The sequence below is a fragment of the Lynx rufus genome, unplaced genomic scaffold (genome assembly GCF_022079265.1).
Source record: "Lynx rufus isolate CCGP_SWC_20201006 ecotype Redwood Valley unplaced genomic scaffold, mLynRuf1.p SCAF_19, whole genome shotgun sequence".
Taxonomy (NCBI): domain Eukaryota; kingdom Metazoa; phylum Chordata; class Mammalia; order Carnivora; family Felidae; genus Lynx; species Lynx rufus.
Genome location: NW_025814833.1, coordinates 19,298,534 through 19,314,689, shown reverse-complemented (window position 1 = coordinate 19,314,689; position 16,156 = coordinate 19,298,534). Strand labels below are relative to the sequence as shown.

Below are 16,156 nucleotides of genomic sequence, written 5' to 3'. Positions count from 1 at the left end.
CAGGGCAAGAGCTCACCAAGCATGAGATCATGACAGAGCTGAAGTCAGCAGCTTTAACCGACTGAGCCATCCAGAAGCCCCTTATTCTCATTATTTTAACTATCACATCTATGACTGCTGACTCAAAAAAAAGACCACCAATGGGGGTGCCTAACAGTGCAGAACTTGCTTGGTATTCTCTCTCTCTCTCTCTCTCTCTCTCTCTCTCTCTCTCTCTCCCCCCCCCCCTCTGCTGCCCCCTTGCTTGCTCTCTCACTTTCTCTCAAATAAATACATAAACTTAAAAAAATACCACCAACAAAAATCTGTTAGTGAAACAAAGCAGAATGTGTTACTTGTTGTAGTAAGTGGAAATACTACCTTCGCAAGGTCTTAGTAGTATCTTGGAAGGGGAAAGGCAAAGGCAGATGTTTATAAAATTTGAGGGTTTGGTTTAAGGTACCTCTTTCAAAGTAGGGACCTGATTAGAATTGAACAAAATTTGTGATATAGATTTTTAAATGTATATATTGGTGTATACCGCAAGGCAAGAGTTTGTTTTTTTTTTAACATTTATTTATTTTTTAGAGACAGAGCATGAGCAGGGGAGGGGCAGAGAGAGAGGGAGACATGGAATCTGAAACAAGCTCCGAGGCATCAGCATGGAACTCATGAACCGCGAGATCATGAACTGAGCCGAAGTCCGACGTTTAACCGACTGAGCCACCCAGGCGCCCCAGCAAGGCAGGAGTTTTAAAGTAAGTCTTGTTGAGTAATCATTTGATTAAGTGAGCAATTTTCTCACTGAGTGATCTAGCAATCTGAGAATGGGGATATTTACCCTGATGAGTAACATCTTGTCTTGAGAAGGGCAACTAGCTGAGCCAGCTTACTCTTTAGATAGATAACTTCTCAGAAAGTTCCTGAAACAAACAATAAATTTTTTTCAACCTTAGCTTCCTAGGCAAGAATTTCCCTGAGCAGTGATGTTAATATTGACATCCTTGCTTCTTGATCCTGTTAAGCTGTATGCCTGCAGGAAGTTTGTTTTCACTTCTATTCCAATAACTATCAAATATCATCTACGAAATTATCCATTTACTCTGGTTCCCTACTATACCAGCTCTTCTAATTGCCTTTTTTTTCTACCTATTTCCCCCATCCCCCCCACCTCCCTCCCCTCTGGCAACCACCAGTTTATTCTCTTGTATTTTATTCTGTTTATTTGCGTCTGTTCTTTGGGGTGAAGGAGGAGTTGTTCATTTGTTTTGTTTTTTACACCGCACATATAAGTGAAATCATATGCAATTTGTCTATTCAGGTTTCTGCCCATTTTTTAATTAGGTTATTTGGTTGTTTTTTTTTAAGTTTTTATTTTAATTCCAGTTACTTAACATACAGTGTTATATTAATTTCAGTTGTACAATATAATGATTCAATAATTTCATACATCACCCAGTGCTCATCACAATACATGCACTCTTTAATCCTCACCACCTATTTAACCCATTCCCCCTGCCAATGTCCCCTCTGGTAACCATCAGTTTGTTCTCTACAATTAAGAGTCTGTTTCTTGGTTTGTCACTTCCCGCCGCCGCCCCCCCAACCTCATTGCTTGTTTGTTTTGTTTCTTAAATTCCACATATGAGTGAAATCATATATTTGTCTTCTCCTGACTGACTTATTTCACTTACCATAATACTCTCTAGCTCCATCCATGTCATTGCAAATGGCAAGATTTTGTTCTTTTGATAAATAGATAATATAGATATATAGATATAGATATCACATCTTCTTTATCCATTCATCAGTATATAGACACTTGGGCTGCTTCCATATCTTTGCTATTATAAATAATGCTACTATAAACATAGGGGTGCATGTATCCCTTTGGATTACTGTTCTTATATTCTTTGGGTAAATACCCAGTAATGTAATTGCTGAGTTGTAGGAGGGTAGTTCTATTTTTAACTTTTTGAGGAACCTCCATATTGTTTTCCAGAGTGGCTGCAGCAGTTTGCATTCCCACCAGCAGTGCATAAGTGTTCCTTTGCACTTGCATCCTCACCAATACCTGCTGTTTCTTATGTTGTTGATTTTAGTCATTCTGACAGGTGTGAGGTGATATTTCATTGCAGTTTTGATTTGCATTTCCCTGATGATGAGTGATGTTGCGAATCTTTCTTTTCATGTGTCTGTTGGCCTTCTTCTGTATGCCTTCTTTGGAGAACTGTCTGTTCATATCTTCTGCCTATTCTTAATTGGATTATGTTGTTGTTTTTTTTAGGTGTTGAGTTTCATGAGTTCTTTATATGTTTTGGAAACTAACCCTTTATAGGATATGTCATTTGCAAATATCATCTCCCATTCCATAGGTTGCCTCTTAGTTTTGTTGATTGTTTCCTTCACTGAGCAGAAGATTTTATTTTGATGAAGTCCAAATAGTTTATTTTTGCTTTTGTTTCCCTTGCCTCAGGAGACCTATCTAGAAAAAAAAAGTTTCTCCAGCCAATGTCAGAGAAGTTACTGTCTGGGATTTTTATGATTTCAGGTCTCACACTTAGGTCCTTAATCCATTCCGAGTTTACTTTTGTGTGTGGTATGAGAAAGTGGTTTAATTTCATTCATTTGAATGTTGTTGTCCAGTTTTCCCAACACCATTTTTTGAAGAGACTGTCTTTTTCCCACTGCATATTCTTGCCTCCTTTGTTGAAGATTGATTAATCGTGGGTTTATTTCTGGATTCTCTATTCTATTTTACTGATCTATGTGTCTGTTTTTGTGCCAGTACCAGACTGTTTTTGATAACTACAGTTTGTCCTATATCTTGAAATCTAGGATTGTGATACCTCCAGTTTTGTTCTTTTTTCTTAAGATTGCTTTGGCACTTCAGGGTCTTTAATTCAGGGTCTTTTATGGTTCCATACAAATTTTAGGATTATTTGTTCTAGTTATGTGAAAAATACTATTGATATTTTAGTAGTGATTGAATTGAATATTTAGATTTCTTTTGATAGTATGGACTTTTTAATATTAATTCTTCCAATCCATGAACATGTTATATCCTTCCATTTGTTTGTGTTGCCTTCAATTTCTTTCATCGATGTCTTACAGTTTTCAGAGTACAGGACTTTTACCTCCTTGGTTAAATTTATTCATAGGTGTTTTATTATTTTTGGTGCTATCGTAAATGGGATTGTTTTCTTAATTTCTCTTTCTGCTATTTCATTATTAGCATATATAAATCGAACCAATTTCTGTGTAATTTTGTGTCCTGTGACTTTACTGAATCCATTTATTAATTCTAATAGTTTTTTGGTAGGATCTTTAGGTTTTCAAAAAATAGTATCATGTCATCTCTGTCATCTGTAAATAGTGACAGTTTTACTTCTTCCTTACCAATTTCAATGCTTTTTATTTTTTGTAATTAATTAATTTATTTTTTGTCTGCTGGTTGCAGCTGAGACTTCCAGTATTATGTTGAATAAAAGTGGAGAGAGGGGATATCCTTGTTGTTCTTGATCTTAAAGGAAAAGTTGTCAGTTTTTCACCATTGCATATAATGTTAGCTGTGGGCTTTTCAAATAGGGACTTTTTTATGTTGAGATATGTTCCCTCTAAATCCACCTTGTTCAGAATTTTTACCATAAATTGATGTTGAATTTTGTCAAATATTTTTTCTGCATCTACTTAGATGATCATATAATTTTTATCTTTCATATTGTTAATGTTATGTATCACATCGATTGATATGAGGGTATTGAACTTCCATGCATCCCTGGGAGTAAATCCCACTTGATTTATTTGTTCAAAATTTTTGCATCTGTGTTCATCAAGCATAGTGGCTTGTAGTTTTCTTTTTTTGTAGTGTCTGCCTTGTTATGGTATCAGGATAATGCTGGCCTCATAGGAAACATTTGGAAGTTTTCTTTCTTATTCTGTTTTTTTTTTTTTTTTTTTTTGGAATTGAGAAGATTACATATTAACTCTTCTTTAAATGTTTGATAGAATTCACCTGTAGAGGCTTCTGGTTCTAGACTTTCATTTCTTGTGAGTTTTTAAATTACTGATTCAATCTTGTTACTAGTAATCAGTCTATTCAGATTTTCTATTTCTTCCTGATTCAATTTTGGAAGACTGTATGATTCTAGGAATTTATCCATTTCTTTTAGGATGTCCCATTTATTACCATATACTTTTTCATAATATTCTCTTATAATATTTTGTATTTGAGTAGTGTTAATTGTTATAGTTTCCATTTTATTGATGGTACTAACATGTCTCAGGAATATCAGATTTGGGGGTACCTGGGTGGCTCAGTCTGTTAAGAGTCCGACTTCGGCTCAGGTCATGATCTCGCAGTTTGTCAGTTGAGCCCCACATCAGACTCTGTGCTGACAGCTCGGAGCCTGGAGCCTGCTTCAGATTCTGTGTCTCCCTCTCTCTCTGCCCCTCCCCAGCTCGCACTCTGTCTCTCTCTCTCTTAAAAATAAACATTAAAAAAATTTTTAAAAAGGAATATCAGATTTGAAGCCTAAGCACTATATCTAATTCCTCTTTCAATGTGGCTCTGAAGGAGAATAGAATTTGCCACTCCCAAATATGCCTCTTTGTTATGAGTATTATCTTAGCTGGTTATTATTAAGAAACTCCAAAAACCAAGTAGAAGTTACCTTTTTGTAAGGAACATTTGCATTTATAGTTGACCTTTGAACAATGCAGAAGTTAAGGGTACCAACCTGCAGTCAAAAACCCCTGTATAGGGGCACCTGGGTGGCTTGTCAGTTGAGCTTCCAACTCTTGAATTCGGCTCAGTCCATGATCTCACGGTTCATGGGTTCCACCCCGCATTGGGCTCTGCACTGACAGTGAGAAGCCTGCTTGGAATTCTCTAACTCCCTCTCTCTCTGCCCCTGCCCTAGTCATACCCTCTCATTCTCTCTCTCTCTCTCTCTCTCTCTCTCTCTCTCTCTCAAAATAAACTTTAAAAAACTGCATGTATAACTTTTGACTCCTCAAAAACTTAACTACTGTGGCCTACTATTGACTGAAGACTTACCAATAACATAAACAGTTAACGCATGTTTTGTATATGTATTATGTACTGTACTCTTATAATAAAGTAAGCTAGAGGAAAAAAGTGTTAAGAAAGTCATTAGGAAGACAAAATGCATTTACAACACTACTTTAAACAATCCACGTATAAGTGGACCCATGCAGTTCAAACCTATATTTTTCGAGGATCAGATGTATAAGAAAAATCTTCATTTGCAAGAGTGTCTCCCTCTCTATAACAGAAAGAGAATAATGATTTAATCTCTAGAAACTTATCAATGGAGAAAGTAATGACCTAAATCTGTATAACAATTATACTCTTGTTTACTGTGCTTTTCTTGATAACCTCCCATAACTGTCTTCCCCACCTCCCAACATCTTCTTTTGTCTTTAGCTGGCGATGGTATTTAAGGTGGCAGCTTGGGCTGTTTCAGGGAATTACTCAGTTTTCCTGAGTATCTTCCATTTATAGATGAGGTATACATACTATTAAACTTCCATTTCTTTTTCTTCTTCATCTTTTATTACATGGAGTCTCAGCCAAAAGCTTAGAAAGGTAGAGGGGAAATTATTTTTCCTCCCCTACAGCTCCCAGCATTCAACTAATCATTATGTGCTACCTATTTACTTTATGAATCTCTTTGATGAAACTACAGAAAGTGATGAGACTGGCCTAAAGAGGGAGTAGTTCAGCAGAGTTACAAAACATGAGACCAGAAGATGGCCAAGGAAAACATTCACAGAGAGGGAGAAGAATATGAGCTATAGAAAGGTAGGGGAAATAGGATATTACTGTATCTCAGAGCCAAAGAATGAGAGAAGACTTCTTTTGTGTTGAGGCAATCATAATTGCCATGAATGAAAGATTTAAGATAATAAGAATTAAAAGGAGAGTGCTAAAGCCCTCTATCTAAGGGCTACCCCTTCCATAAGCTGAGAAGAAAGGTAGCTTCCTGGATAAAAGAATAAATATTTAGATTGAACAATGTAACAGTTAATTATTAGCTTGAGATTTAGGATTATACAATTTACAGAATTGCAATATAGAAAGAAAAGTTTAAATTGCAAGACAAATGATGGGGGAGAGAGATCTAGAAACCATTGTAAAACTAAAAGTAAAATTTGCAATGCTATGAACAGTACTAATTAAAATCTACAACCAATTAGAAGTTAGAGGTCCATATCACTCAATTTCAACATGCAATCAGTGTTGAATAATATTTAGGTTAATGACCAAATGCCCTGAGTAGGAAATAGAATGAGTATTAGTTGAATTGAAATAATGAACCTTCACTATGTTTATGAAGCATTCAGGAGAAAAGGCAGTGTACTGTTGCTCTGTCTTAACCCAGAGGATAGAACCGATACAAATTAGCAAGCCTACTGAGCTACCCTCAACACCATCAATTCTTTTCCTCCCACTGATCCCCAATATTCTAATCATGGATAGTTTGATATTTGGGGAACTATTGATCCTAGTTCCCCTTTGGAAATGAATTACCCTTTGTAACAAATAGACCTAAGCTCTTTTGGCAACTCTGTGAATGTCAGGTTTTTCTGGTAAATATCAGCAGCCTCCAACAATTAGAAAATAAATAGAGGCTACCTATCTTCAACCCTGAAGCCTACTACCAGGAGAAAGCAATTCTCAGACCAAATTCCACCTAAGGTACTAATATTTCTTAGCAACCTATTTATCAATTTTTTAAAAGTTCTTTTCTGTATCCTCAGATCCACCTTGTATGAAAGGCTCACTCTGAAACAAATTCAGTTGCATTCTTCCACCCTACATGGCAGGATGTGGAAGCCTTGTAGTCATACTAGGTGGTAAAATTTTCAGTGAAGTGGAAATGCAGGGTCAATAAGCTACAGATGTGTTGTGCATGGAACATACTTTTGGGCTTGCCAATTTTTCAACATCTCACTCATATGAAGGAGGTTAATCTTCTCGCACTATTCCAAACCAATCAAATATCTTAGCACTGATATGTTTTCCAATCAAAATTATTTTTAACATTACTTGTACAAATCACAAAATCCTAAGGTGATGGTTTCATTTAAGATACTTCACCTGTTAATTATCTAGCCTCCAAGTGTTGCTATAGATAAAAACTCTTCAAATGGTAATTAGTCACCCCTAGGAATTTAATTAGAATTATTTTTTCTCTTACTCATCTCATACTGCTTATACAGTCCTAAAGTATTTTAAAGTTTTATTTATTTTTGAGTGAGAGAGAGAGAGAGAGTGAGCTAGGGAGGGGCAGAGAAAGAGAGGGGTACAGAGGATCCAAAGTGGGCTATGCGCTGACAGCAGGAAGCCCAATGTGGCTAGAACTCACAAACCCCGAGATCATGACCTGAGTGAAGTCAGCACTCAACCAACTGAACCACCCAGGCGCCGCAGTCCTAAAGTATTTTAAAGTAAATGCCCACTCAGACAATATAACTCAATGAGTCCTGCAGTCCCATATATATATAAGCATCAACAAAGCCCTTCTCACTGACCATAAACTCTCTGCCAGAATGTGGGAGAGCTACCTCTTATAGAGAAGTGGGATAAACCCAGCTTGACTCTCAGCTCTGTTCTTTAATGTTTAATTTAATGTTATTATTATTATTTTTAAATGTTTATTTATTTTTAAGAGAGAAAAAGAAGGACAGAGCGCAAGCCAGGGAGAGGCAGAGAGAGAGGGAGACACAGGAAGCAGGGTCCAGGCTCTGAGCTGTCAGCACACAGCCCGACTAGGGCTCCAACTTGCCAACTGCAAAATCATGACCTGAGCTGAAGTTGGACACTTAACTGATTGAGCCACCCAGGAGCCCTTTTAATGTATAATTTTAGTATTTATGTCCATTGCCCCCACTACAATTCTAAATACAGTACTATTATCTCTTTCTCTGAATTACCACAGCACTTCTGGGTCTCTTATAAGATCCTTAAGGCAGGGTCCAGTCTGTCTTGATTGCTGCTCTATTCATGGCTCATAGAGAAGTTTCTGATGAATGAACACAGTAAGGAATAATCTGGTGATCCCAGACTATTACTGAATCTCTGAAGTTTCCTTATTTAGAGAATAGGAACAGTAATAGTACCTACTTTATACTACTAATTTGATATCCTTAACTCAAGTGCACTTTACATAATGCAACCACATTAATTTTCTTGAAACACTATTTTCTACAACCCTACTACTGACTGCACTTAAAATACTGTGCATAATTATCTCTTCTTGTCTAATTTTCCCAGTGGATTGTGAATTTGTTGAAGGCTGAGACTTGACATTTTAAATTGTGTCCCTAGATGTAACACTGTGAAAAGCACATAGGAAGTCTCAATGAAAGTTTGTTGAATGAATAAATCTGCCTGAGTCATTGAAATTGTTAAAATGAACCTAACCCACAATTGCCCTCAAGTATCTGAGTACCAAATTTAATGTTATTCTTACTTCGAAAGTTTGCCCACTCTCAAGATTTCCACTCTATTATTAAATTGTATCATGTTAGAATTTAGCTTTTCATAGAAAATGAATTCCTCCGAGTAAGTTAACTGAGCCAGTTGAGTTGTGGCTATGTGTACAAAGGCAAATGAAATAGAAAGTTGAGTAATTGTTCTGTCAATTTAGTCAATATTGACAACCACTCTAAAGCACCCACACAGTTTACATTTTACTTAAACAGTATAGATAACTGTCTCAAATTTAAAAAGAATGACCCTGAATTTGTTCCCCACATGACATAAAACTGGCTGCTGTGAAATGGAAAACTAGAACTCATACAAAGATACTAATACAAGGGTTCTGTTCTGTAAGTATCAGAAAGAAATCATTTTAAAATGCTTTTCCCTATTAGACAGCTGCATGGCATGAACCTTGAGGAGAATACCAATGGAGACTGCACAACTTTCAAGTGAGGGTACCAAAGAGCCGAAATTTTCATTTCAACCAAAACTCATTATTTACAATTCTATACCAACAAACATGCTTAACCCTTCTAGACAAAGTATTTGCTAATATGATAGCTGATACGGAAGCTTGCTCCTTTCTTCGTTCCACATTTCATCACTTATCATTTAGTTGGGAACAAAAAAAATCTCTGACCAGAAGTGAATAAATAGCAATATTTAATTATATTTCATAACCAGAAGTCTGGAATCAAGCTGTCCCAGAGTTGATTTTGGACTTCAGTGATACCACAGATGAAAGAAGGCTGTCTGACTTCTGGAATTCTACAAGATGGTCCAATAGAGCTATCTGTCTGCAAACAAGCTTTATGTTTCAAGTAAAGGGAAGAATTACCCTGAAAGTTCAAGGTCAGTAGAGCTGCCTCTGCTACCATGGGCCCTGGAGACACAAGCCTGAGGACAGAGCCTTCTTCTTCCCCATTCCAGAAGAGTCAGGCAAACATCCAGAGTCGAGGGGGCAGGGCCACCTCCCAGAGCCAAGGGAGTGTGACTGTCACACTGCTGGAGCAGGAGGAAGAGCATCAAAACCAAAGAGGATTAATCCTGAATAATAATTATTAAAATCTAATGGCATTAACCTGCTAGGTTTGGGACTCCGCTGGTAACTCATAATCCTTTTATTGTTTTCAATTTCTTCCTTTTGGAATGGGAATGTCTATCCTATGCCTGTCCCACTAATGTATTGTGGAAGCAGATAACTTGTTTGGTTTCACAGCTTCACAGCTGGAGAGGACTTAGCCTCAGAATGCATCAAACCTGGAGTCTAAGCCATATCTGAATTAGATGAGATTTAGATAAGACTTTGGAATTAGAATTGATATTGGAATAGGTTCAGACTTTTGTAGCTCTTGGGATGGGGTGAATATAAATTGCATGTGGTAAGGACATAAATGTGGGTGGCCAGAGGGCATAGTATTATGGGCTGAAGTGTGTCTGACTGTATTTAGAGATAAGGTCTTTAAATTATGAAGTAAAAATGAGGTTATATGGTTGGAATCTTTGTAAAAAGAAGAGATTAGGACAAAGACACATACTATATGAAAACACAGGGAGAAGATGGTTATCTACAAGGAGAGCTGCCTCAGAAGAAACCAGACCTAGGGTGCTTGGGTGGTTCAGTCAGTTTAAGCATCTGACTTTTGATCCTTATCTCACGGTCGTGAGATTGAGCCCCGCTTTGGACTCAGCGCTGGGTGTGGAGCCCGCTTGAGATTCTCTCTCTCCCTCTCCTTTTACCATCTCCCTCAAAAATAAATAAATAAATAAATAAATAAATAAATAAGAAAAGAGAAAAATGGTACTTAAAAAAAAAGAGAAGAAGAAACCAGACCTGCTGACACTTTGATTTCAGACTTCTATCCTCCAGAATTCTAAGAAAATACATTTCTTTTGTTTAGGTCATCAGCCTGTGGTATTTTGCTATAGCAGCCCTGGCAAACTATCCCCCCCCAGGACCTTGTAAAGCATCCATTCTAGTAACTGTCTCTGAAGCTTACATTTTAGTAGCTTCATGATATATCAATCTCTGTACCTCACATTGATCACTGAATTTGGTTCTTATATCATTCATTAACTATTTTATCCAAGTCTATTGTAAATATCTTGAGGACATTGACAGTTTCCTGAGTTTTCAATATCCACTCCACTCTGGTCTTACCCCTCTTATGTCCCAAGATAGAATTGAACACATGAGATACTTAACCGTGAACTTTTATTGATTTTTTTATCACACCTACATGTGGTCCCACCTGGAGTTCTTAAAGGATTATTGAAGACAGACCATCTGCCATCTCCCTAAGATTAACTTCTCTGAAGTCACAATTATTGTTGTAGTACATATTTTTCTCTGAAGTCATGGTTATTGTTGTAGTACATATTTTTCACATAGTATTTTTATTCAAAGCCAGTGTAATTTTAGTATACCGGTAAATGCAATTAGAGCTGAAAATATGATACATAAAGTGCTAAATATCAGATATCAGAGAAATATCTATTAAAAACTAAAAATAAGAAAACTAGGGGCGCCTGGGTGGCGCAGTCGGTTTAGCATCCGACTTCAGCTCAGGTCACGATCTCACGGTCCATGAGTTCGAGCCCCGCGTCGGGCTCTGGGCTGATGGCTCAGAGCCTGGAGCCTGCTTCCGATTCTGTGTCTCCTTCTCTCTCTGCCCCTCCCCCATTCATGCTCTGTCTCTCTCTGTCTCAAAAATAAATAAAAATGTTAAAAAAAAATTTAAAAAAAAGAAAACTAATTTATACCTAGGAATCACATAAATGTCATGAAAAGAGAACTTCAGTAAGTGATAAATGAGTGTGCAGAATCATTAACTTCATGTTTGTTGAGGCCAGGGTCTACTCAAATTACTAAATTGTTAGTACAGTTTTCCAAGAGTGTTATACGCACTCTACCCCCTTCTTGGAATCATAATCTGAAAAGTGTCTTTATATATGCAAAATTCTAGTTTCACTTTTTCATATTTTACAATTCTTGTGAATGTGTGTAAATACAAATTGGATTTAGAAAGTAAACTAATGCCTGTTTAAATCAAAAAAGAACTACAAACATCCTAAATTCTGTTCATTTGTAATATATTGCTCCAAACTCTGTTCTTTTTATTGATGTGCTCTTAAAATTGGTTTGATTTCTATTTTCTCTTCTTAAAAAATACTGTTTAATTATTTTCCTGGTTAATAATGTAATAGGCTTTGCTCTCATAATTCATTAAAAGAAAACACCCAGGCCTGGAAAACACAATTACTATAATTTTCATAATGATTTACTTGATTCTACTGATTGTTTCCAAGGTGTTGTCTTGAAAATGGAGTTTAGGATGTCTAAATCCATACTGAAACTTCTGACTTTTCAAGGCAATCCCCAGATAGATTTTCTTATCAATCAATCAATTAAATCCCACAACTGTGCAAGCCAGTCTTTTTTTTTTTTTCTTAAATAGAACTTTTGTTTTACCTGTGAGATATATGGAAAAAAGCTAGACATGGCCCTGGTGAAAGAGTAATAAAATGCCAGCAGAGCTCATCCAGAAGGAGGAATAAAAAGTTAAATAAATCCTATATTATGTAAGGTTTTATAATATAGGAAAAAATTATAACTAAATATTATAATGTAAAAAAAACTATTAAACTGGATTTTCAAAAATTGTGAAGTAGAATGAAATGCACAATGAATATATTTTAGTCAATGGGAAGCAGAATGTTTAAGGTATATCTTTGTAAACCCAGTCAATGTTTGGTATGTGATAACATATCAAAGGTCATGGGCAGCTTGACAAGATGTTGCTTGCTTATTTATAACTGTTGATGGTTTCAGCTAATAACTCTACAAAGCAAAAAAAGTCTTCCTTCTGTTTAACCTGTCACGCTAAAGGCTAAAAATGTATTTTATAAAGGGCTTCTGCCTTGATTATCATCATCAATATATAAAAGAGTAGGTAATGAATTATTTTCTAAGTTGGGTTCCATGATATGAAATGCTGAAATGATAAATTATACTTTTGTAGAATCATTAGACAAACAAACTGGTTGGGTGTTGTAATTATCCAACCATAATTTGGTTATTGACTAGAATTCCATTGGATAAATATGCTTTCTGACTTTAAAAATAATATATGCTTATTGTAAAAAATTGAGAAAACAACAAGGTTTACAGCTAATATTCTATATACAGCTGTATGTCACTTTCCTTTTTTTCCTCATACATTGCATCTCTTATGCATTTTCCCATGTACTTTATGATTCTTTGTAAACATCATTTTCAGAGTTTTATTTTAATGGTAAATTACAATAATGGACTAAATAAAAGGTTACACTTCAAAATATATTAGATGTACTTAAAACGAAATATACTGTGTGGAGAAAGACTGTATGTAAGCAGAGACTGTTATTTGTTGTTTTTGGACAATACTACATTTTTAAACAATTATCTTTTTTAGTGGTTCATTTACTCAGTTTCTTATTTCTGGAAATGAATAACTGTGTGTGAATAAATGTGTCTAAAGCACATAAAGAAAGCATGTCATTAATACTTCCTCAGAAGAACTTTTAATTCGGACTTTCCCTAATTGATAATTATAGCTTCTAGTTCAATTGATGTAAACATACAATAATTCAAATACTCAGCCACATGACTTTTTAGCACCTTAGATTATATCCTCCCTAATTAAGGGACTCATTAAGCTAAAGTTTAAGGTAGTATATATTCTCAGTACTTCACTGAACTTAGGTCAGTTGCTTGGTTTTATTTTAGGCAGTGTCTATTCTGAGATTTTTCAGACGATTTTTTCAAATGTTACTAGAAGAGTGTAACAAATTAGTGAACTGTGTGTCCATGAACCTGTCCAAAGTCTTTACCAATAATTAAGAAACATATCCTACTTTGCTCTTGATGTGGTTTCCTTAGACTAGAGAATAGTCAGAATCCTGAGATATTTTTAACAAATCCATTTCTAAAGAGAGAGAAAGAACAGGTGGCTTACAGAAAGAATTTTAACTTATGAAAGTGACTAAATCTTTCTAAATCCATAAATAGTATCAAGTCCTCCAGTTGTTCAATTCTTAAAATTTAAGTGCTTTTGGCTATAAAAATATTGCATCTAATAATTTTGAAGTATGCTTTCAGTAATGCATTTTTTATCTAAAAATGTCTTAACACTGAGAATGTCATCATGAATTATGAAACTTTTCTATATTTAATTTTATTTGGTGCCAAGGGCTATGAGGAAAAGATTTTAGTGAACTAAGGGCTAATAATAACTTCACTTTAACCTTAACTATTTTTCTTTATTTCTTTATTCTTTTTTTATTAGCTAATCATAATTGAGTGCCCTTTAAATCAGGACACCAATGACACTTTGTTTCCAATTAACAGTAAAAACCTTCTTTGATCCTTTGACTTTTTTATGAGATGAATTTATATTTTCCAGACTAACATGCATGACAACATAATTCTCTATACTCATTAATATTCAACTTTGCTGCTTTAATGAGAGAAACCAGGAGAAATGTAATGTCATCTGCTTATCGGAGCCATTAGTAATTTTTGCTAATATAGAGAGACCAAAAATCTTTTGAATAATAATAGCCAATATTAATTGAGCACTTGCTATATGTTAGACACTGTTCTAAGTGTCGATTATGTATTAAGTTACTTAGTACTCAAGAAAGCTTTCTGAGATAGGAACTACAGACTAGTGAACACAAATGAATATGCCTAACCTAATTTTAGATTTAGTCTTTTATTTATTCCATGGTTCTATGTTACCATTAAAATGCAATTCTGAAAGAGAACAAAATGCTTCTCTCTTTCGGGAACTGGTGGAGCAGGAGGCGCCATAGTGGGAGTCGACATCTGCCAAAACAAGGACCCAAAGGTTTCCGCGAAAGGAGCCCCAGATGGAGGACTTCTATGACACTGTGGTCAAGCTGTACAGGTTTCTGGCCAGACCAACCAACTCCACCTTTAACTAAGTTGTGTTGAAGAGGTTGTTCATGAGTCACACCAGCCGGCCACTTCTGTCCCTTTACCGGATAATCCTGAAGATGAAGCTGCCTGGCTGTGAAGACAAAACAGTTGTGGTTGCAAGGATGTGCATGTCCAGGAGGTGCCCAAACTGAAGGTGTACGTGCTGCCAGTGAGCCGCCATGCCTGGATCCACATCCTCAAAGCTGGAGGCAAGATCCTTACCTCTGACCAGTTGTTGGCCCTGGACTCCCCCAAGGGCTGTGTGGCACAGTCTTGCTCTCTGGTCCACGCAAGGGCCGAGTGGTTTGGCAAAGCCTCAGGAAACCTGCGCAGCCACACCAAACCCTACGTGCGGCCGGAGGGCTGGAAGTTTGAGCACACCAGAGGCCACAGGGCCAGCAGGGCTACAAAAATGAACCCCAGACCTTGACTTGTTATTAAAAAGATTTTGGATGTTGAAAAAAAAAAAAAAAGGAGAGAGCAAACTGATAGTTGCCACAGGGAAGTGAGGGGTTGGGCAAAGAAAGGGATTAAGAGGTACAATCTTCCAGTTATGAAATAAATCAGATATGGGGATGTAATGTAGAGCATAAGGGATATAGTCAACAATATCGTAACAACTTTGTACAGTGTCAGATGGTAACTAGACTTACTGTGGTAATCATTTCATAATGTATATAAATACCAAATCTCTATGTTGTACACCTGAAATTAATACATTGTATCACAGTTATTTTTCAATGAAAAAAGCAACTCTGAAAATGATGTTTAAATTCAATAGCTAATGACATGAAAAGTGCATATGATTTAATGCTTAAACTCTATACACAGTGTTATATTGGTTCTGTTTTACATAGATACATATTCATGCATATATAAGGAGAAGTCCACCAAATATTCAGTGTTGCCACCAAATAATGGAATTTCAGGTGGTTTTCACTTTCTTCTTTATACACTATTTGAACCCAGGCAGCACCCACAAATTCAACCTGACAATAGAATGTTAACAAAAATCACATGAAGGATGTGGACTAGACTGACAGGAAAATGTATTGTATGTTAGTTATCAATAATCCAAGGAAGAAGGACTAAAGTATAAGAATTGTTGATCTAGTTTCAGCTGATATTGTGATAATCTAAGAGCTATATTTAGTTCATAGTAAAATGTGCTGGAGACAACCCATGCATTTTCCTTTGTTCTAATGAGCCAAATAATCACATGGGTAATCCTTACTCATCCATTTGCTAGTCTTCTAAAATTGCATTGAAGTATCCAATGCTAAGGATACAAAAATAGAATCCAAGAGTACTTTTCAACTTTGTCCTGTACAAATCCAAAGAGGTCCATATTTTAAAGGATTTAAATGAAGTGTAATGAATGTGAAAGGGGTTAATTATATCTTTGTGAAAATGTATATATTCACTAAAAATATTATTTTAAAAATATGATCATATACAGCAATGGTAACATATTTAAGTTGATATAGAGAGCTGCCTATGCCAGGATTTCCGAAACTGTGATGTCCTAGGTCGTGTGTTATCAGATTCATCTGTCGTACGTGTTTAAAATGAAGAATCCTGGATCCCTCTCCCAAACTAACTGAATCCAAATCTCTGGCAGTGGGAACCATATTATGTGAATTTTCAACAAGCTCCCTAAATGATGTTAATGCACACTGACT

General features: G+C 36.0%; 1 pseudogene; it reads left to right on the top strand.

Annotated features, from left to right (window-relative positions):
• Positions 1-14,904, top strand: part of LOC124513815 (ribosomal protein L18-like) — a 60,552-nt pseudogene extending 45,648 nt beyond the window's left edge.
• Positions 14,905-16,156: the final 1,252 nt, after the last annotated feature.